Source organism: Haematobia irritans, chromosome 4 (genome assembly GCF_050003625.1).
Source record: "Haematobia irritans isolate KBUSLIRL chromosome 4, ASM5000362v1, whole genome shotgun sequence".
In the NCBI taxonomy this organism is placed as follows: domain Eukaryota; kingdom Metazoa; phylum Arthropoda; class Insecta; order Diptera; family Muscidae; genus Haematobia; species Haematobia irritans.
The window spans coordinates 165,691,164-165,710,726 of NC_134400.1; the positions used below are offsets into that span (position 1 = coordinate 165,691,164).

At 32.8% G+C, this 19,563-nt stretch overlaps 1 protein-coding gene and 3 non-coding genes across 9 annotated transcripts in view; 1 reads left to right on the forward strand and 3 right to left on the reverse strand.

Moving 5' to 3' along the window:
- Positions 1-578: 578 nt before the first annotated feature.
- TRNAE-CUC (transfer RNA glutamic acid (anticodon CUC)) lies at positions 579-650 on the reverse strand. Its single transcript has one exon. It is a non-coding gene; the product is annotated as a tRNA-Glu (tRNA).
- A 2,297-nt stretch (positions 651-2,947) lies between these two features.
- On the reverse strand, positions 2,948-3,019 carry TRNAE-CUC (transfer RNA glutamic acid (anticodon CUC)). Its single transcript has one exon. It is a non-coding gene; the product is annotated as a tRNA-Glu (tRNA).
- Positions 3,020-7,065: 4,046 nt separating this feature from the next.
- Positions 7,066-7,137, reverse strand: TRNAE-CUC (transfer RNA glutamic acid (anticodon CUC)). Its single transcript has one exon. It is a non-coding gene; the product is annotated as a tRNA-Glu (tRNA).
- Positions 7,138-18,060: 10,923 nt separating this feature from the next.
- Positions 18,061-19,563, forward strand: part of Sarm (sterile alpha and armadillo motif) — a 309,482-nt gene continuing 307,979 nt past the window's right edge. For 2 of the 6 annotated variants that reach the window (XM_075308451.1, XM_075308450.1), the window contains exon 1: positions 18,062-18,208. The gene's annotated coding sequence lies outside the window, so the exon portion shown is untranslated. Of the gene's footprint in view, positions 18,209-19,563 lie in introns of all 6 variants that reach the window. The other 4 variants (XM_075308449.1, XM_075308465.1, XM_075308453.1 and 1 more) reach the window with 4 other exon arrangements.

Sequence of the window (19,563 nt, forward strand, 5' to 3'; positions counted from 1 at the left end):
CGAAAATGATATCAATCACTAAAGTAAATTAAAGAATTAATTGATTCAATAAAATTTTTTTAGTTCGAAATTTTAATTAACAGTATAATTGAATACATTAAGTGCCCAGAAATGTTTCACGAAAATGTTTCAAATTAAAATCTTAATTGAGTTTTAAAATATATTCAATTAAAAATTTATTTGATTCAACAAATTTTTTAATTGAAACTAAAATCAATCACAAAAATTAATAGTATCAATTAATTTTTTAATTGACTTTCAATTAATTTTTTATTTGATACTATCATTTCTGTGATTGAAGACATTTCAATTAAAAAAATAATTGGATCCATTAATTTCGTGATTGAATCAGGAATTTTTTTTCTGTGTGTGGTTAAAATTCAATTAAATTTTAAATTGGAAAAATTTTATAATTTTTCTTGTTTTGAGAATCGCAATTTCCATATAGTAGTCCCCTTTAAATAGATTATTTATCTCACAGTAGCAAGGGAAAAATCGTTTAGATAGATATGTTCTTATTTCTACACTTAATTAAATGGGATCACTCTATATGGATAATTTGATATTTTTCAAAAATTTTCCCGTACCGGGAATCGAACCCGGGCCTTCCGGGTGAGAGCCGGATATCCTAACCACTAGACAATACGGGATACTAGAACTTGACGCTGCTGTCTTTTATAAGGAATTCAAATAACGAGGTAAACTTTGAAAGTTTCTGAAATTAGTGCTATATGAAGTTCTGTCTAGAACTTTTTAAGTAAAATTTACCCATTTGAGAATTTTATGAACTCAATTTCACAAAACTTCACCCATGTGAACTATATTTAGTAAAATTGTATAAAATATATAACTTTTTTCTCATTTTTAGTTCACATCATTACTGAACTAAAATAATTTTAAGTCGGCTATAAAAAATGTTTCTCTTTCTCACAATTAAATGTTAATTGAAATTTCTTTCATCACAGAAATTATAATATCAATAACCAAAGTAAATTAAAACAAGTAAGGAAAGTCTAAAGTCAGGCGGAGCCGACTATATTATACCCTTCACCACTTTGTAAGTCCACATTTTCGATACCATACCAATTCCGTCCAATGTGTTGGATGCTATGAAACATTTAAATATGAACCAATTTTGAGGCAACTTCGCAAAAGTGTATTTATGATTTATCGGTCGATAGATGTGTAATAGAGTAATAGGAAAATTTGAGTCATTTTGATAAGTTTTCGACTTGGCAGTGGCGATTTGATAAGGAAAATTTAGGTATTGCGGCCAGTTTTGCCTAAATAGGAAAAACATATATCTATATCGAAATCTGAACCGATTGCAATCAAATTTCACATGCATAGTTACTATGTTGAATCTACTCCCTGTGCAAAATTTCACGTAAATCGGATAACAACTTTGACCTCTGTGGTCATATGACGGAAAATCGGTCGAAAGATATATATGGGAGCTATATCAAAATCTGAATCGATTTCAACAAAAATAAACACGCATATGCAGAACCTTAATTCTACTGCCTGTGCAAAGTTTCAAGTTCAATTCTACCCCCTCTGCAAAATTTCACGTAAATCAGAGTAGCACTTTTCCCTCTGCGGGCATATTAGTCCAAATCGGGCGAATGATATATATGGGAGCTATATCTAAATCTGAACCGACTTCAACTAAATTTGGCACAATTACCGATACTATTAAACGTACTCCTTGTGCAAAATTTCAAGCAACTCAGGGCAAAACTCTGGCTTTTGAGGCCATATAAATCCAAATCGGACGAAAGATATATATGGGAGCTATATCTTAATCGGAACCGATTTTAACCAAATTAGGCACACTTAACGACACTATTAAACTTACTTGTTGTGCAAAATTTGAAGCAAATCAGGGCAAAACTCTGGCTTTTGGGGCCATATAAGTCCAAATCGGTCGAAAGATATATATGGGAGCTATATCTAAATCTGAACCGATTTCAACTAAAGTTGGCACAATTAACGATACTATGAAACGTACTCCTTGTACAAAATTTTAATCAAATCAGTGCAAAACTCTGGCTTTTGAAGCCATATAAGTCAAAATCGGACGGAAGATATATAGGGGAGCTATATCTAAATCTGAACCGATTTTAACTAAATTTGGCACAATTAACGATACTATTAAACGTACTCGTTGTGCAAAATTTGAAGCAAATCAGGGCAAAACTCTCGCTTTTGGGGCCATATAAGTCCAAATCAGACGAAAGATATATATGGGAGCTATATCTAAATCTGAACCGATTTAGCTGATATTTGGCAGTTTTTACGGGACTGACAAAACATTCAGATGTACATAATTTGAAGAACGTCGGTTCATAAATACGTGAATTATGATCAAATCGGTGATAACTATATATGGCAGCTATATCTAAATCTGAACCGATTTTTTCCAAAATCAATAGCGATTGTCTTCTACCCGAAGAAAGATGCTATGTCAAATTTGAAGACGATCGGACTTAAACTGCAACCTGTGCTTTGTGCACAAAATTACATATACAGAGAGACGGACGGACAGACGGACAGACGGACATCGCTAAATCGACTCAGAATTTAATTCTAAGCCGATCGGTATACTAAAAGATGCGTCTATGACAATTATTTCTTGGCGTTACATACAAATGCACAAACTTATTATACCCTGTACCACAGTAGTGGTGAAGGGTATAAAAATAGTTGGTTAAAAATTTTAATTGAATAAATTAAGTAGTTCAAATTCAATTAAATTTTAAATTGGAAAAAATTTAGATAACTGCAGTTTTGTCGAAAATCGGTATAAACTCCATTTTGATTTCTATTTATGGTTGTGCCCTTTTCCATAGACTATCCCACAGCAACAAGGGATCTATACACATTAATTCTACTTTTAAATGGGGGGAATTTTCTATATGTAGAATTTTGATATTTTTCAAAAACTTTCCCGTACCGGGAATCGAACCCGGGCCTTCCGGGTGAGAGCCGGATATCCTAACCACTAGACAATACGGGATACTAGAATTCGGTGCTTAAGAACTTTTATAAGTAACTAGCTGAACACGGCCCGTTACACTGCGTCTTTCTGATTTATTTTAAGCTGAAAGTACATTGAGTGAGTACATTATTAAGAAAATACGAAATTGGAGGTAATGTATTAAAATCTGTGAAAATCGAGCAATATAACATATTTTTGTAAAAGTTATATGTAAGTCTAAATAATATTTATATATATATATATATATATATATATATATATATATATATATATATATATATATATATATATATATATATATATATATATATATATATATATATATATATATATATATATATATATATATATATATATATATATATATATATATATATATATATATATATATATATATATATATATATATATATATGTATGTAAGTCTAAATAAGGCTAATACATCAACATTTTAAATTTGAATACCATTGATTGATAAATAAGATTATTTGGGCCAAATTTGGGAATATCGGGCAATACATATATGTGGTAGCTATATCTAAATCTAAAACGATTTCGATGATATTTTGCAGGTTTGGTTGATATTACAGAAGATTGTGCTAAATTTGAGTATGAATAGGGGCTTTATGAACCAAATTTATGAAAATTAGGCGATACATAAACATTGGAGCTTTGCCTACATCTAAACCGATTTGGATGATATTTTGCCGGTTAATTTGATACCACAGAATATTATATTGTGCAAAATTTGAGTAAGATTGGTGAATGAATGATGGCATTATGAGTCGATCGGTATATATTTTTGTAGAGTCCTAGACACGCTTGCCACATTTGGTAGAATTCTACCAGAAATTGTAGATTTTTTTACTGTTTGTAGATTGGTGGAATTCTTGATGTTCACAGAAAAAAATTTCACGAAAATTTTTCCAATTAAAATTTTAATTGAGTTTTAAAAAATATTCAATTAATAATTTCATTGATTCAACAAATTTTTTAATTGAAACAAAAATTAATAGTATCAATTAATTTTTTAATTGGATCAATTAATTGTTTAATTGACCTTCAATTAATTTTTTTTAAATTGATACTATCATTTCTGTGATTGAAGACATTTCAATTAAAAAAACAAGCCGTAAGCCGTAAGTTCGGCCAGGCCGAATCTTATGTACCCTCCACCATGGATTGCGTAGAAACTTCTACGAAAGACCACTTTTTGCATGGTTGTTAAATATCATACACTGCAACCACGTACCAAAGGCATCGGAGGTCAAATCTGGGGATCGGTTTATATGGGGGCTATATATAATTGTGGACTGATATGAACATCATATAACATCACGTACCAAATTTCAACTGAATCAGATGAATGTTGGTCTTCCAAGAGGCTCCGATGTTCAAATCTGGTGATCGGTTTATTTCAGCCAGATCGGATGAAATTTGCTTCTCTTAGAGGCTCCGCAAGCCAAATCGGGGGATCGGTTTATATGGGGGCTATATATAATTATGGACCGATGTGGACCAATTTTTGCATGTTTGTTAGAGATCATATGCTGACACCATGTACCAAATTTCTGCCGGATCGGATGAAATTTGCTTCTCTTAGAGTCCCCGCAAGTCAAATTTGGGGGTCCGTTTATATGGGGGCTATACGTAAAAGTGGACCGATATGGCTCATTTGCAATACCATCCGACCTACATCAATAACAACTACTTGTGCCAAGTTTCAAGTCGATAGCTTGTTTCGTTCGGAAGTTAGCGTGATTTCAACAGAAGGACGGACGGACGGACGGACATGCTCAGATCGACTCAGAATTTCACCACGACCCAGAATATATATGTACTTTATGGGGTCTTAGAGCAATATTTCGATGTGTTACAAACGGAATGACAAAGTTAATATACCCTCATCCTATGGTGGAGGGTATAATTAATTGGATCAATTAATTTCGTGATTGAACCAGAAAAACATTTTTTGTGTGTTTTGTTAGATTTTAATGAGTAGTCCTCTCCAATTAAGTGGTGCTTCACAAATTTTCTATAGAAATAAAATTTTGACAAAATTTTCTATAGAAATAATAATAATAATAATTTTGACAAAATTGTTATATAAATAAAATTTTGACAAAGTTTTCTATAGAAATTAAATCTTGACAAAATGTTGTATAGTAATAAAATTTTGACAAAAATTTCTGTAGTAATAAAATTTTGACAAAATGTTCTATAGAAATAAAATTTTGGTAGATTATTTTTGTGGATCGGCTATATATAACTATAGACCGATATGGACCAATTTTTCCATGGTTGTTAGAGACCATTTACTAACACCACGTACCGGATCGGGTGAATTTTGCTCTTCCAAGGGGCTCCGGAGGTCAAATCTGGGGATCGGTTTATTTGGAGGCTCCATATAATTATGGACCGATATGGACCAATTCCTGTATGGTTGTCAGAGACCATATACTAACACCACGTACCAAATAGCAACCGAATGGGATGAATTTTGCTCATCCATGAGGCTCCGGAGGTCAAATCTGGGTATCAGTTTATATGGGGGCTATATATAATTATGGACCGATTTGGACCAATTTTTGCATGGTTGTGAAAGACCGTATACTAACATAATGTACCAAATTTCAACCGGATTGAATGAATTTTGCTCTTCCAAGAGGCTCCGCAAGCCAAATCTGCGGATCGGTTTATATGGGGGCTATACGTAAAAGTGGACCGATATGGTCCATTTGCAATACCATCCGACATACATCAATAACAACTACTTGTGCTAAGTTTCAAGTCGAAAGCTTGTTTCGTTCGGAAGTTAGCGTGATTTCTATAGAAATAAAATTTTGACAAATTTTTCTACAGAAATAAAATTTTGACAAAATTTTTCTATTGAAGTAACATGTTGAAATTAAATTAAATTTTGACAAATTTTTCTATAGAAATGAAATTGGGCCTGTTTCGCCTTTTTATATTACGTTGTTGAATAAATAAATAAAAAAAAAACTTTGACACAATTTTCAATAGAAATAAAATTTTGACAAAATAAGATCATTTTATTTTGTACACAGAAAAAAATTTCACGAATTTTTTTCTAATTAAAATCCTAATTGAGTTTTAAAAAATATTCAATAAAAAATTTAATTGATGCAACACATTTTTTAATTGAAGCAAAAATCAATAACACAAATTAATAGTAGCAATTAATTTTTTAATTGGATCAATTAATATTTTAATTGACTGTCAATTAATTTTTTAATTGATACTATCATTTCTGTGATTGAAGACATTTCAATTAAAAAATTAATTGGATCAATTAATTTCGTGATTGAATCAGAAAAAAATTTTTTGTGTGTAGTTTTTTGGTAAAATTTTCTCCAAATTTTGGTAGATTATTTTTGGTTCCAATGGCAACTGTGGTCCTAGACCACATTTTTGACAGATCAAAATTATTATTTGTTTAAGGTAAACAAATATACATGAACGGCCTTGCCGGAAGACGGGTGTTCAGTATAATTCTTTAGCCCAAATACCCGAAATTCGGAATCAGCCTTGATTTCAAATTTCGCAAACGATGTTGTCTGATATTGGGCCCTTTATGCATGCTGGTGAATGGCATATGGACATCTTAGTATTTCATCAAGAATTTGTAATTTTGTTGAAAATTTCTATTCGTGGTGGAATACACAGGGTCGTGGTTTCAAACCCAGTTTTTTTTACCAAACACCAAAAAGTTTTTCAGCTGTGTAAAACTGGTGACATTATTGACTGTTTCAAAGCTTCTCTAAGTGGTTACACTGCAATGTGGAGCGCCGTTAGGACTCGTCATTGGGCACTCAGTGATAAGAGAGAAGTTCACCACTGTGGTATTACAATGGACTGAATAGTCTAAGCGAGCCTGAAATATCGGGCTTCCACCACCTAACCTAACCCCTATTTAAGTATGACCGATTTCATTGTACGTTATCTATGTAAAGATAATCTCACTAATAAAAATCTTTCGTTATATTAAGAAATTTTCAGGATATTCACTGAGAACATAGCACGATAAGGGTATAAAATCTGTATTCCCGTACCGGGAATCGAACCCGGGCCTTCCGGGTGAGAGCCGGATATCCTAACCACTAGACAATACGGGATTGTTGAACTACTAGATCACATACCAATATTTAAGTTTATCATTTTTTTCAGAGTTTTTTTTTTTTTATTTGACTCGATTATTGGCGAACCCAATACCGCCAAATGATCTTGAATTTTTATTGGAATTGTCGAGTGAAACATACCCTTGTCATATAAGGCAAAACATGAAATTTATTCAATATTGGCAGTAGTAAATCAACCAGTGACGAGAAAATATTTTACGATGACTGTTAAGGCAGCCTAGAACGTATTTCAGACACCCACACAATTTTAGTCAGGTTGGTGTTTTTTTTAATTGTTCTGGGTATGGCGTATGGGCAATTCCATTCGAATGTCAAAAAGGAAAAAACAACTAAAAAATGAAAGAAATTAAATTTTAAAAGGAAATTATTATTTTAAAATAAAATTTATACAAAAATGTAATTAAAAAAAAAATAAAAATATTTATAAAATAATTTAAATAAATTTATAAAATAAAATAAATTATAAATTAAAATAAATTTATAAAATAATCTGTGGAAAAAAAATTTGAAGAAATTTGTGAAAAATTGTTTTCTGTAACAGACCTATCCATATGGCATGCCAGCGTTTGAGCGCCAAGAGACTTTTGAAATACGAGTGCATATTTTGTTCTGGGTATGGCGTATGGGCAATTCCATTCGAATGTCAAAAAGGAAAAAAACAACTAAAAAATGAAAGAAATTAAATTATTAAAGGAAATTATTATTTTAAAATAAAATTTATACAAAAATTTAATTAAAAAAAAAAAACAAATAAAAGTATTTATAAAATAATTTAAATAAATTTATAAAATAAAATAAATTATAAATTAAAATAAATTTATAAAATAATCTGTGGAAAAAACAATTTGAAGAAATTTGTGAAAAATTGTTTTCTGTAGCAGACCTATCCATATGGCATGCCAGCGTTTGAGCGCCAAGAGACTTTTGAAATACGAGTGCATACAAAATTTATTTCTGAAGAATATGATTTCTCTCTTCATCGATGTGATCGTTGCGGTTTTGGTCTTTTGTCTTGTCAAGTTTTTTTTTTTGACTTTTCAATTGGCCATAGTTATATTTCAGATTCAAACACCTAAACAAAAACTCTCGTCAAAGACAAAAGGAAACAAAGAAAAGAAAAAAAAAACAGAAAACTAATTGCAACCTGGCCTGCAATGATCTTCGACCAACATATTCATATCCATTGTGAATATGGCCAACTGATGGTGCTCTTAGTACTGGCCTTTGGCGGCAATGATTACATCTTGTCTGGAAGCTGCATTTAATGCTTGCGCGTGTGATTATTGGCCCTGGTTGGAAACGTGTCGCCGGCCACTGAGTCAACTGATCTTTACGACTGACCAAATTGGGGAAAAGTAGGTCAAAACTGTAGGCATCTCTCTGAAGGCGTAATGTGGAGAGAAGGGAGATGATCTGGATAAAAATGGCCAAACGAAATAAAATAAATTCTCAAAAAAAAAAATCCATTATACCAAGAAATGAATTAGGTATATTTGCACGGAACAAAATATCAACGATTATATGACTTAAATTGTGGAACACAATATTAACAAAAACAAGTAAGGAAAGTCTAAAGTCGGGCGGGGCCGACTCTATTATACCCTGCACCACTTTGTAAAACCACATTTTCGATACTATATCAAATCTGTCAAATGTGTTGGATGCTATATATAAAGGTTTTTTGTCCCACATACATACATACATTTAAATCTGACTCCATCTGAACAAAATTTATAATCTATAGACTTCAAATTTAAGTCGGCTAATGCCCTGGGATGGTACACTATGTTAGTAAAAACAAGTAAGGAAAGTCTAAAGTCGGGCGGGGTCGACTATATTATACCCTGCACCACTTTATAGATCTACATTTTCGATACCATATCACATCCTACAAATGTGTTGGGTGCTATATATAAAGGATTGTCCCAAATACATACATACATTTAAATATCACTCGATCTGGACAGAATTTGATAGACTTCTACAAAATCTATAGACTCAAAATGTAAGTTGGCTAATGCACTAGGGTGGAACACATTTTAGTAAAAACAAGTATATACAGCAGTAAGTTCGGCCGGACCGAATCTTAAATACCCACCACCATGAACCAAATATTAGGGTTTCCTTTGAAATTTCAGGAGGGCTTGAGGACACTTCCCGAAGATAAATTTAAAGATTTCACCTAAATATGAGGACTATACCAGATTCTGGATTTATAAGAACCACTTTTGTTTGAGTTTTAGAGGAATCATTAACATCTCTTGTAAGTGTGCAAGAAAATTATAAAATAACGTCTTGATTTGAAATCTTAAATCTGTAGATTTTCACCCGAGAAGTAAAATCGGGAAATTTTACATTGAGTTTCAAGCAATTTTCATGATCAGGGCGCCTTCTATAGCCTCAAGAAGTGAAGTCGGTCTATATGGAGTCATTACCAAAAGTACCGATAAAAACTTAATCCGATACACGTTTTTGTGAGCCTAAAATACCAAAATATTTACAATTTCAAGCAAATTGGAAAAAACTACGGTTTCTAGAAACCCAAAGAGTCAAATCGGGAGATCGTTCTTATGGGGGCTATACTAAAATATGGACCGATACTCACCGTTTTCGGCACACCTCTTTATGACCCGAAAATACCTCTAGATTTCCAATTTCAGGCAAATAGGATAAAAACTCCGGATTCTAGAAGCCCAAGAAGTAAAATCGGGATATCAGTCTATATGGGGGCTATATCAAAACATGGACCGATACTCACCATTTGTGGGAAACCTCTTTATGGTCCTAAAATACCTATAAATTTCCAATTTCAGGCAATTTGTATATAAATTGCGGATTCTATAAACCCAAGATGTAAAATCGGGAGATCGGTCTATATGGGGGCTATACCAAAACATGGAACGATACGGACCATTTTCGGCACACCTTTTGATGGTCCTCAAGTACCTCTAGATTTTCAATTTCAGGCAAATTATATAAAAACTACGGTTTCTATAAGCCCAAGACCCCAAATCGGGAGGTCGGTTTATATGGGGACCATACCAAAACATGGACCGATGCTCACCATTTTTGGCACACCTATTTTTTTTTTTTATTATTTAAATAATTCATATAATATATTAAGCTCAGTAAAATGCGTCCTCAGCGCCAATTAAAGGCTTTAAAGAGGCAAGTTGGCAATAGATACAATACAAAATCTATAGGTTAGTCAAAAGAAAATGAAATAATAACAATAAGGACTTCAAATTAATGTTATTTCAAAATGACTTGACTTACAAAAGAAGCGTTTCAAATCTTTCACATAAATACGACTTACATCTAGTTTTGAAGACAGAAATTCTTTCAGAATTCTTTACGTTAATGGGTAAATTGTTAAATTTTACTCCTCCCCTATAATCAATTCTTTGTTTACTTCTTTCCAATCTACATCTTGGAATTCGAAGATTAAACTGATTTCGCGTATTGAATTCAAGTTGGTTTTGAGAAAAAACAATCGTTTGATGTCCGATATTATGTATGTTTCTGTAAACGAATATTAAAGCTTGACATTCATATAATCCATAAATAGGCAGTATAGTTTTCGAAACATCATTGTACAATGAGATTGTTGGGTATGTTAAAGGTAGACCATATACTATTTTTAAGGCCTTATTCTGCATACGTTGCAAAGATCTCATAGCAGCACAATTCTTATTGAATGCATATACAATTGCCAAATAGTTCAAATGGGAGTGTATCAATGCCTGGTAAATCATTAACTTTACCTTCGTACTTAGTTTATTTTTAAACTTATACAAAATTCCCACGGCTGGTGCTATCTTCTTCTTTAAATCCTTAATATGTAGATCCCATAACAGATTGCTCTGCAAAGTTATTCCCAAATACTTTACACAACTTGATTCATATATTCTTTCCCCGTTAACATTTACATAGAAGTTAGCATGTAGATCAGAAATACGAGGTCTGAATCGAATTAACTTCGTTTTCTGTGGATTAACTAAAAGCCTATTTAAGCGAGCATACTCAAGTATCAATGCGGCGTCTCTCTCAATCATAGCCTTTACCACTATATCACGCGAGTATGGATAAAACAATGCTATATCATCCGCAAACATGAATAGTTTCCCCCTTAGCTCTAGGTTCTTCAAATCATTCAAAAAAATCGAGAAAAAAAGAGGGCCTAAACAACTACCCTGCGGTACTCCGAACTTCGCGTCACACCTAACACTACTGCAATCATTGATGTGCACATACTGCTTACGGCGATTCAAATAATCCCGAAACAATAATTGTTCTTTCCCTTGTATTCCATAGTACCTCAACTTTTCTATAAGTATGTCATGATCCACGAGATCAAAGGCTTTCGTGAAGTCGAAAAATATACCGCAGACTCCACTAGATCCTTCATCGAAAGCAGTACAAACAAATCGAACCACATTTACAACCGCATCTTGAGTACCACAACCCCTCCTGAAACCAAACTGAAAATCGTATAAGAATTTATTTTCCTCCATATAACTAAGTAATTTGTCATAAATTATCTTCTCAAATACTTTATTTATGGAAGGTAAAACTGAAACTGGTCTGTATTTATCCGTTGTTTTCGCATTTGTTTCTTTCGCAATAGGCACAATTTTTTGTACCTTAAGGGCATCTGGATACACCGAAAAGTTAATCATTTTATTTAATATATCGTGTAGAACTGGCACAATAATATCTGCACATTCTTTAATAAATTTTGGTGCCACATTATCATATCCAGGGCTTTTATTGACTACAATCCGAGACACGGCATCAAAAACTTCCTGAACATCTATATAACGTAACAAAAAACGTTTGTTAGTAGAATATAGGGTACGTAAACAATTCCAGTTCCAAAGTACCTCTCGATATCCAATTTCAAGTAAATTGGATAAAAACTGCGGTTTCTATAAGCCCAAGAAGTAAAATCGGGAGATCGGTCTATATGGGGGCTATACCAAAATATGGACCGATACTCACAATTTTTGGCACACGTATTTGTGGTCCTACAATACCTCTAGATTTCCAATTTCAGGTAAATTGAGTAAAAATTGCGGTCTCTATAAGCCCAAGAAGTAAAATCGGGAGATCGGTCTATATGGGGGCTATACCAAAACATGAACCGATACTCACCATTTTTGGTACACCTCTTTATGGTCATAAAATACCTCTAGATTTAAAATTTCATGCAAATTGGATAAAAACTACGATTTCTATAAGCCCAAGACCCCAAATCGGGAGGTCGGTTTATATGGGGACTATATCAAAACCTGGACCGATATAGCCCATCTTCGAACTTGACCTGCCTGCAGACAAAAGACGAGCTTGTGCAAAATTTCAGCACGATTGCTTCATTATTGAAGACTGTAGCGTGATTACAACAGACAGACAGACAGACAGACAGACAGACGGACAGACGGACATCGTTATATCGCCTTAGAATTTCTCCCTGATCAAGAATATATATACTTTATATAGTCGGAAATCGATATTTCGATGTGTTACAAACGGAATGACAAACTTATTATACCCCCGTCACCATTCTATGGTGGTGGGTATAAAAATATGGGAAACATTTAAATCTGAAGCAATTTTAAAGAAACTTCGCAAAAGTTTATTTATGATTTATCGTTCGATATATATGTATTAGAAGTCTAGGAAAATTAGAGTAATTTTTATAACTTTTCGACTAAGCAGTAGCGATTTTACAAGGAAAATGTTGGTATTTCGACTATTTTTGTCGAAATCAGAAAAACATATATATGGGAGCTATATCTAAATCAGAACCAATTTCAATCAAATTTGGCACGCAATGCTAATTCTACTCCCTGTGCAAAATTTCAACTAAATCGGAGTTAAAAATTGGCCTCTGTGGTCATATGAGTGTAAATCGGGCGAAAGATGTATATGGGAGCAATATCTAAATCTGAACCGATTTCAATCAAATTTTGCACACTTGACTATACTACTAATTGTACTCCTAGTGCAAAATTTCAACCAAATTCCGCCAAAAATCTGGTTTCTGGGGCCATATAAGTCCATATCGGGCGAAAGATATATATGGGATCTACATCTAAATCTGAACCGATTCCTTCCAAAATCAATAGGGTTCTATTCTGAGCCAAAACACATACTTGTGCCAAATTTGAAGTCGATTGGACTTAAACTGCGACCTAGACTTTGATTACAAAAATGTGTTCACGGACAGACGGACAGGGTTAGATCGACTCAGGGACCCACCTTGAGCATTATTCTCGGTCGTGGTGAAATTCTGAGTCGATCTAAGCATGTCCGTCCGTCTGTTGAAATCACGCTAACTTCCGAACGAAACAAGCTATCGACTTGAAACTTGGCGCAGGTAGTTGTTATTGATGTAGGTCGGACGGTATTGCAAATGGGCCATATCGGTCCACTATTACGTATAGCCCCCATATAAACGGACCCCAAAATTTGGCTTGCGGAGCCTGTAAGAGTAGCATATTTCATCCGATCTGGCTGAAATTTGGTACATGGTGTTGATATATGGTCTCTAACAACCATGCAAAAAGTGGTCCACATCGGTCCATAATTATACATAGCCCCCATATAAACCGATCCCCAGATTTGGCTTGCGGAGCCTCAAAGAGAAGCGAATTTCATCCGATCCGGCTGAAATTTGGTACTTGATGTTGGTATATGGTCTTTCACAACCTTGCAAAAATTGGTCCACATCGGTCCACAATTATACATAGCCCGCATATAATCCGATCCCCAGATTTGGCTTGCGGAGCCTCAAAGAGAAGCAAATTTCATCCGATCCGGCTGAAATTTGGTACTTGATGTTGGTATATGGTCTCTAACAACCATGTAAAAATTGGTCCACATCGTCCATAATTATATATAGCCCCCATATAAAACGTTCTCCAGATTTGACCTCCGGAGCCCCTTGGAGGAGCAAAATTCATCCGATCCGGCTCAAATTAGGAAGGTGGTGTTAGTATATGGTCGCTAACAACCATACCAAAATTGGTCCAATCACACAAAAGTTGGTCCATATCGGTTCATAATCATGGTTGCCACTAGAGCAAAAAATAATCCACCAAAATTTTGTTTCTATACAAAATGTTGTCAAAATTTTATTTCTATAGAAAATTTTGTTCAAATTTTATTCGGTTCATAATCATGGTTGCCACTCGAGCCAAAAAAAATCTACCAAGATTTTATTTCTATAGAAAATTTTGTCAAAAGTTTATTTCTATAGAAAATTTTGTTAAAATTTTATTTCTGTAGAAATATTTGTCAAAATTTTCTTTCTATAGAAAATTTTGTCAAAAATTTTATTTCTATAGAAAATTTTGTGAAAATTTTATTTCTATAGAAAATTTTGTTAAAATTTTATTTCTGTAGAAAATTTTGTAAAAATTTTATGTCTACTTTGTCAAACTGAATTATATACGTATTGGATCGATCTTTTTTGATTTAATATATACCACGTATAGACTTACATACAATTTAGAAGATGGTGTTAGGAGGTTTTAAGATTACTTAAGTTGCGGTAACGCAACTGGATGGCAGTGTTTAGAAGAAGTTTCTACGCAATCCATGATGGAGGGTACATAAGCTTCGGCCTGGCCGAACTTACGGCCGTATATACTTGTTTTTAATTGAAAAAGTCGACATCTATTTATTAAAAGTTGAAAAATAATATACTTGATTTTTTCAAAATTTGTTAAAGTTGATCTTTATATTTTTGTATTGGAAAAACTTTACGACTTAAATTTTTTCAAAACATGAAAAATCGACTTTCCGTATTTTTCCAAAACCTGTAATCAGTGTTGCCAGTATTTTCGGGCTTTGTCCCTAAAATAGGACGCTTCTATCCCCAAAACCCCCAATTTAATTTTAAATTCCCCACAAAAATCCCCAATACAGTTTTTGGCAAGTTTTTTGAAAAAAAAAAACAAGTAAGGAAAGTCTAAAGTCGGGCGGGACCGACTATATTATACCCTGCGCCACTTTGTAGATCTAAATCTTCGATACCATATCACATCCATCAAATGTGTTGGGGGCTATATATAAAGGTTTGTCCCAAATACAAGCATTTAAATATCACTCGATTTGGACAGAATTTGATAGACTTTTACAAAATCTATAGGCTCAAAATTTAAGTCGGCTAATGCACTAGGGTGGAACACAATGTTAGTAAAAAACAAATTTATGGGAAACATTTAAATCTGAAGCAATTTTAAGGGAACTTCGCAAAAGTTTATTTATGATTTATCACTCGATATATATGTATTAAAAGTTTAGGAAAATTAGAGTCATTTTTACAACTTTTCGACTAAGCAGTGGCGATTAAATAAGGAAAATGTTAGTATTTTGACCATTTTTGTCGAAATCAGAAAAACATATATATGGGAGCTATATCTAAATCTGAACCGATTTCAATCAAATTTGGCACACATGACTATATTACTAATTGTACTCCTAGTGCAAAATTTCAACCAAATTGAGCCAAAACTCTGGCTTCTGGGGCCATATAAGTCCATATCGGGTGAAAAATATATATGGGAGCTATATCTAAATCTGAACCGATTTCAATCAAATTTGGCACACTTGACTATACTACCAATCGTACTCCTTGTGCAAAAAAAAAAAAAAAACAAAAAAGTGTTCACGGACATGGCTATATCGACTCAGGAGCCCACCCTGAGCATTTTTGCCAAAGACACCATGTGTCTATCTTGTCTCCTTCTGGGTGTTGCAAACATCTGCACTAACTTATAATACCCTGTTCCACAGTGTGGCGCAGGGTATAAAAATTAAAGGAATAGGCTCTGCTGTAAAAAATTCGCCATAATTTAAAAATTGGAAAAATATGCAATTTTTGTTATACCAGTTTGCGAGTTACAATAAATAAGTTTAAGATTTCAAACCCCACAACCAGGAGACGGGTGCTCAAAATATTATCCGATACAATCCCTCATCAGAATTAATTATTGGTATAAAGAGTTTGAAATGAATTTAATTTGAATGGTAGTTGGGTCAACATATGGCAAAGCACCTATTTTCAGAAAAGAAAACACCATTAGACTATTCAGTCCATTGTGATAAGGCAAAATCGTTAATCACTTCTTCAAATTCTATGCTTTTTAGCACATCACATCCGAGCAAAAAAAAATTGGATGTACTTCTAAGGGCCCAACTTTAAAAGCACTATCAAAAAATGTCCTCCAAAGATGTTCTTAACTTTAACTACCCCACTGCAGTTATCATGCTTGACAAGATTCTCATTGCGATTTCTACATTTGGAAATGTGTCGTCAATGTTGTTTCTTTCAAAAGTCGATATATTTTTAACATAGAATTAGTTCCCTCATTTTCACTGTCCACAATTTTCAAGTATCCTGTTAGGTTAGGTGGCAGCCCGATGTATCAGGCTCACTTAGATTATTCAGTCCATTGTGGTACCACATTGGTGATCTTTTCCTGTTAAATGCAAACATTCCATTTTCAACTCTTTCTCATTAACATCTTCATAATAAATTTCAGCAGGAGCTAGGGGGCCCTGGGCACGTACCCAGTGGGAAAGAGGTGTCTGCCAATTTGGGGAAAAACCCCCAATACTGGCAACACCGAATGCGGCATTCGCCATTACACCGACTGTCTCCTCCATTTTCCCTTGCTGGTTCGTCATGTTTCGTTTTCCGTCCATTCTCCCCACATCTTCAGCCATGGCGACTTCGCTTTTGATCGGAACCTCTATAGGTCATAATTACGATTTTAATTTTTTTTACATTCAGCGATATTATTCATAATGACTCAATGGTACATAAACCTGTTCCCAAAACTGGTATCAATGCATTGTAGTTTTCCTTTTGTTTTATTAACCCCAACCCTAATATATCAAATATTAAAAAAAAATATTTATATAAGATTTCTCTGCTTGTTTGCAGGTATGATAGAACAGTAAACAAAAATTATAGCGAAAAACACTGTGCTGCATCAAAAAACCACCATCCAACGCCACCACATATCAAAAAGATTTAGCGCCTTCAAGTGGGAGTCTAGCGCCACTCGCAGTCACAACACAAACTAATGTACTTGCCAGTTAAAACGTGTTTGCAACAACAACTACAGAGAAAAGTCCTCCTCCCCCATAAAAACCACGAGAGAAAGAGAAAACCTATAAAAAAAAATTCACCATTGATGTGGTGAGAACTACGAAGAGTTTATTCTGAGCTAATGACAATTAGTTCACTCTTAATACATCAATCGTTTAGAATCTCTGAGAGAACAAATAATGAATTCTTCACATTTGGTTTCCAATGTATTAACCAATCATCATTATCAACATAATCCCCATCATGCCAATACAATGTCTTCGTCAAACACACAACAACAACAACATTCTTCAATACATCCAACAAAAATATCAACAACAGAATGCCACAAAAACAATGAGGCTCCAAATATGACCACAACAAGTTCGAGTTCGATGGGTAGAACGAATGCTTCGACCCCAACTACATCACCCATAATAACACCGACTATGGGGGCTTGTCTCACCAATACTCAGCCAACAACATCAACACAAGGGACACAAAATAAATTTGCGCCTGCACGTAGGCTAGCAGCTAGACAAACATTAAGGTTGGCAATACCCAAACAACAGGGTGACCTATCATTTGGATCTTTGGCTAATAATAATAATGGTTGCAGTGGCGTGGGTCAATTTCGTCATTCGTCACCGTCTCAATTACCACCGGCACCAATTTTAAAACGAACATCAGTGAGCACAACACCACATGTGGCCTCATCACATTCTCTAATACCAAAAACTGCTTCACCATTAGAGTCTCACACCTTACCAAATGTCCATACGAATAATGGTCATTGTGCTACAGCCACACCTTCCAGTGGAGGTAACACCAGCAATCAATTTTTAAGAGCTCGAAATCCTAGTATTACTCTAAATTCAACGGATTTGTGCAATAATAATGATCTTTTTGCCTTAGCCAAGGAATTATCTTCGCCGGCCATTGGTGGTAAGTTATACATTTGTAGTTTTCCTTTTATTTCTTTATACTAGTCTTTAATTTTAATCCGTAACACCCTGTGTTACCGCAGCTCACAGAGTGTAGCGGAATAAAATTAAAAATAAAATGTATAACCTAGAATTGGTATAGTTTATTTTGATAAACTGTTGTATAGAAATAAAATTTTGACAAAATTTTCTATAGAAATAAAATTTTGACAAAATTTTCTATAGGAATACAATTTTGACAAAATTTTCTATACAAATAAAATTTTGACAAAATTTTCTATAGAAATAAAGTTTTGACAAAATTTCAATAGAAATAAAATTTTGACAAAATTTTCAATAGAAATAAAATTTTGACAAAATTTCCTATAGAAATAAAATTTTGAAAATTTCTTATAGAAAAAAAGTTAACAAAATTGTCTATAGAAATAAAATTTTGCGAAAAGGTTTTTAAAGAAATAAGAATTTTACAAAATTTTCTCTAGCAATAAATACTTGACAAAATTTTCTATAGAAATAAAATGTTGACAAAATTATCCATACAAATAAAATTTTGACAAAATAAAATTTTGACAAAACTTTCTATAGAAATAAAATTGTGACAAAATTTTCTATAGAAATAAAATTTTAACAAAATTTTCTATAGAAATAAATCCTTAACAAAATTTTCCATACAAATAAAATTTGGACAAAATTTTTTATAGAAATAAAATTTTGACAAAATTTTCTATAGAAATAAAATTTTCACAAAATTTTCTATAGAAATAAAATTTTGACAAAATTTTCTAGAGAAATAAAATTATGAGAAAATGTTCTACAAAAATAAAAATTTGATAAAATGTTCTATAGCAATAAAAAAATTTTGACAAAATTTTCTATAGAAATAAAATTTTGACAAAATTTTCTATAGAAATCAAATTTTGAAAAAATTTTCTAGAGAAATAAAATTTTGGGAAAATGTTCTATAAAAACAAAAATTTAACAAAATGTTCTATAGAAATAACATTTTGACAAAATTTTCCTTCCATATAAATAAAATTTTGACAAAATTTTCTATAGAAATAAAATTTTCACAAAATTTTCTATAGAAATAAAATTTTGACAAAATTTTCTAGAGAAATAAAATTTTGAGAAAATGTTCTATAAAAATAAAAATTTGACAAACTTTTCTATAGAAATAAAATTGTGACAAAATTTTCTATAGAAATAAAATTTTGACAAAATTTTCTATAGAAATAAAATCTAGAGAACGTTTTCTATACAAGTACAATTTTGACAACATTTCTTATAGAAATAAAATTATGACAAAATTTTCTATAGAAATTAAATCTTGACAAAATTTTCTATAGAAATTAAATT